At 40.3% G+C, this 4,702-nt stretch overlaps 1 pseudogene; it reads left to right on the top strand.

Annotated features, from left to right (window-relative positions):
* The first annotated feature begins 1,669 nt into the window (after positions 1–1,669).
* LOC104993608 lies at positions 1,670–3,662 on the top strand (annotated as a pseudogene).
* Positions 3,663–4,702: the final 1,040 nt, after the last annotated feature.

The following is a 4,702-nucleotide window of genomic DNA, read 5'->3' as shown; positions in this document are numbered from 1 at the left end:
AAATCCTGAAAGATGATGCTGTGAAAGTGCTGCACTCAATATGCCAGCAAATTTGGAAAACTCAGCAGTGGCCACAGGACTGGAAAAGGTCAGTTTTCCTTCCAATCCCAAAGAAAGGCAATGCCAAAGAATGCTCAAACTACCACACAATTGCACTCATCTCACACACTAATAAAGTAATGCTCAAAATTCTCCAAGCCAGGCTTTAGCAATATGTGAACTATGAACTTCCTGATGTTCTAGCTGGCTTTAGAAAAGGCAGAGGTACCAGAGATCAAATTGCCAACATCCACTGGATCATGGGAAAAAGCAAGAGAGTTCCAGAAAAACATCTATTTCTGCTTTATTGACTATGCCAAAGCCTTTGACTGTGTGATCACAATAAACTGTGGAAAATTCTGAAAGAGATGGGAATACCAGACCACCTGATCTGCCTCTTGAGAAATTTGTATGCAGGTCAGGAAGCAACAGTTAGAACTGGATATGGAACAACAGACTGGTTCCAAATAGGAAAAGGAGTACATCAAGGCTGTATATTGTCACCCTGCTTATTTAACTTATATGCAGAGTACCTCAGGAGAAACGCTGGACTGGAAGAAACACAAGCTGGAATCAAGATTGCTGGGAGAAATATCAATAACCTCAGATATGCAGATGACACCACCCTTATGGCAGAAAGTGAAGAGAAACTAAAAAGCCTCTTGATGAAAGTGAAAGTGGAAAGTGAAACAGTTGGCTTAAAGCTTAACATTCAGAAAACAAAGATCATGGCATCTGGTCCCATCACTTCATGGGAAATAGATGGGGAAATAGTGGAAACAGTGTCAGACTTTATTTTTTTGGGCTCCAAAATCACTGCAGATGGTGACAGCAGCCATAAAATTAAAAGACACTGACTCGTTGGAAGGAAAGTTATGATCAACCTAGATAGTATATTCAAAAGCAGAGACATTACTTTGCCAATAAAGGTTCGTCTAGTCAAGGCTATGGTTTTTCCTGTGGTCATGTGTGAATGTGAGAGTTGGACTGTGAAGAAGGCTGAGCACTAAAGAATTGATGCTTTTGAACTGTGGTATTGGAGAAGACTCTTGAGAGTCCCTTGAACTGCAAGGAGATCCAACCAGTCCTTTCTGAAGGAGATCAACCCTGGGATTTCTTTGGAAGGAATGGTGCTAAAGCTGAAACTCCAGTACTTTGACCACCTCATAGGAAGAGTTGACTCATTGGAAAAGACTCTGATGCTGGGAGGGATTGAGGGCAGGAGGAGAAGGGGACGACAGAGGATGAGATGTCTGGATAGCATCACTGACTCGATGGACGTGAGTCTGGGTGAACTCCGGGAGTTGGTGATGGATAGGGAGGTCTGGCGTGCTGCGATTCATGTGGTCGCAAAAAGTTGGACACGGCTGAGCGACTGAACTGAACTGAACCCTTTCACTAAGCTGCCTGTTAAGCATGTTTTAAGTCTTTTGTAGTCATTAACTTAATCCTAAGTATACCTATGAAAGGGTACTATCATTAATCTCATTTTGCAGATGAATATTTGAGACAGACAGATCAAGCAATTTCCCAAAAGACACATAGATAATAACAAATTTAACTGAGATTTCAATGTAGACTCCAGGTCTACATGCCCTAGAACAGAGATCTCCAAAGAGAAATGTGCAAGATGGCCCAAGGGTGGAAAAAGAAAATAATGGTACTTCTGTTATGTTTATTTTTACTCATGCTTCTTACTTTAAGATATTATGTATTGTTAGATAATGTGTGCATGTGTGTGTGTTAGTCACTCAGTCATGTATGAATCTTTGAGACCCTGTAGGCTGTATGTAGCTCCCCAGGCTTCTCTGTCCATGAGATTCCCCAGGCAAGAATGCTGGAGTTGGTTGCCGTGCCCTGTCCGTCATAATATAGTACATGCACATAGTTTTTGTTTTACATTTTAAAGTCTTTATTGAATTCATTAAAACATTGTTTCTGTTTTATGTTTTGGCTAAGAGGCATGTGGGATCCTAGTGCCTCAACCAGGGTAGAACACACAGCCCCTGTATTGGAAGGTGAAGTCTTTTCTACCTGACCACCAGGGAAGTCCCTGTGCATAACTTTTAAATACAAACACTTATATTAGAAGTTAAGCTAAAAATACTTTTAACTGTTTTTTTTTTTTTTTTAACCACTAAAAACATTTGGGAAAATCTATTTCTGCAATAGTGACTCTGGAGGAGTAAGTGAAAAAAAATACAGAATGTTGGTCACTTTTTATAAAGTTAGGGAAAAAACATAAAACTTTCAAGTTACTTCTTCTTATTCATTCAAGTTATTTATCAATACACTAAATATTCTTCCTTGTGAGCTGGTATGTTGTTCACTGTTCAGTCACTAAGTTGTGTCCAAGTCTTTGTGACCCCATGGACTGCAGCATGCCAGGCTTCCTGTCCTTCACCATCTCCCAGAGTTTGTTCAAACTCATGTTCATTGAGTTGGTGATGCCATCCAACCATCTCATCCTCTGTAGTCCCCTTCTCTGGCCTTCAGTCTTTCCTAGCATCAGGGTCTTTTCCAATGAGTCAACTCTTTGCATCAGGTGGCCAAAGTATTGAAGCTTCAGCTTCAGCATCAGTCCTTCAGGGTTGATTTCCCTTAGGACTGACTGGTTTGATCTCCTTGAGCTGGTGTGTACCCTTTCCTTTATTCACAGGTAGTTCTACTGGGGATATGGAGATGTGGAAACCTATTAGCAGTGACTGAATTTGTCATCACTTGCTTTCCTCAGATCCAGGAAGGGAGTCTTCTGTACTTCTTTCCTTTACTTTTCATCTATATTTTTACTGTCATTGGAAATCTATTGATCTTTTTGCAGTAAGGCTGGATGCCTGGCTCCACAATCCCATGTATAATTTCATCAGTATCTTTCCCTTTCTGGAATCTGGTGTACCACAGCCATCATTCCCAAGATGCTCTACAATCTCATCAGTGAAATAAAAGACATTCTCTGTTAATGGCTGCCTCTTGCAAATATATTTCTTCCATTTACCAAGAAATTCAGAGGAAATCTTGCTAACACCATGGCCATTGACAGATATGTTGCAATCTGCAACCCTCTTCGCTATCAAATGATCATGACTACCCATCTTTGTGCTCAGCTTTCTGCAGGCTCCTGCATCTTTGGCTTCCTCATCCTGCTTCCTCAGATTGTAATGATTTCAACATAGCCTTTCTGTGGTCCCAGTAAAGTCCATCAAATCTTCTGTGACTTTGTCCCAGTTCTGAGCCTGGCCTGCACAGACACATCCATGATTCTGATTGAGGATGTGGTCCTTGCTGCGGCCATCACCATTACTGTCTTAATCATTGCCCTGTCCTATATAAGAGTTGTCACCATGATCCTGAAAATTTCTTCTGCTGAAAGTCAACAGAAGGCTTTTGGTACCTACGCAGGCCGTATCACAGTTTTCCTGATATTTTTTGACAGTGTGTCCCTCATGTACTTGTGTTTCAATACCACTTATTCACCTGTTTTGGACACAGCCGTTGCACTGATGTTTACTCTTCTTCCCCCAATCTTCAGTCCTATCATCTATAGTCTGAGAAAAAAGGACATGAAGGATGCAATTAGAAAACTCTTCTGTATTCAAAGAGTGTTGAACACATCTGGAGGTTAACTCTGAGCCACAGATTGCCTTTCACTCTTAATATTTCTCTAACAGATTAAAATATGAAATTATTCTCTCTCTAATTTTTGTCACATTGAGCCATCTGTCTGCTATCCTGATTATTTTATTTTATTTTAGTATTATTTTATTGGGAAAACACATTTATGTTCTGCCATCGCTATGAAATTTTATGGGTATTTCATCAAGAATTTTATTATGGAGCTTAAAGATTTTCTTCTGAAAAGTTACAAGTAAAGGAAAAATTTCCCACCACTTTAGAGGGTTAGAATTACACTTCAGAAGCTGGCCAAGTGCTTCAAGGCATTATGTCTTTATTCAGGAAATAGACCTTTGGCATATTTTCTATATAATTATGAATTATGGATTACTTGATTCAGTTCAGTTCAGTTCAGTCACTCAGTTGTGTCTGACTCTTTGCGACCTTATGGACTGCAGCATGATAGGCTTCTTTGTTCATCACCAACTCCCAGAGCCTACTCAAACTCAAGTCCATTGCATCACTGATGCTATCCAACCATCTCATCCTCTGTCTTCCCCTTCTCCTCTTGTCTTCAATCTTTCCCAGCATCAGAGTTTTTTCCAGTGGGTCAGTTCTTTGCATCAGATGGCCAAACTATTGGAGTTTCAGCTTCAACATCAGTCCTTCCAATGAATATTCAGGACTGATTCCCTTTAGGATGGACTGATTGGATCTCCTTGCAGTCCAAGGGACTCTCAAGAGTCTTCTCCAACACCACAGTTCAAAAGCATCAATTCTTTGGCACTCAGCTTTCTTTATAGTCCAACTCTCACATCCATACATGACTACTGGCAAAAACATGACAGACCTTTGTTGGTAAATTAATGTCTCTGCTTTTTAATATGCTGTCTAGGTTGGTCATAGTTTTCTTCCAGGGAGCAAGCATCTTTTTAATTTCATGGCTGCCGTCATCATCTGCAATGATTTTGGAGCCCAAAAAATAAAGTCTGTAACTGTTTCCATTGTTTCCCCATCTATTTGCAATGAAGTGATGGGACCTGATGCCATG

Source organism: Bison bison, unplaced genomic scaffold, assembly GCF_000754665.1.
Source record: "Bison bison bison isolate TAMUID 2011002044 unplaced genomic scaffold, Bison_UMD1.0 scf7180017864240, whole genome shotgun sequence".
In the NCBI taxonomy this organism is placed as follows: Eukaryota; Metazoa; Chordata; class Mammalia; order Artiodactyla; family Bovidae; genus Bison; species Bison bison.
Note: the sequence above shows the minus strand (reverse complement) of the source record. Positions and strands in the feature narration are given on the sequence as shown.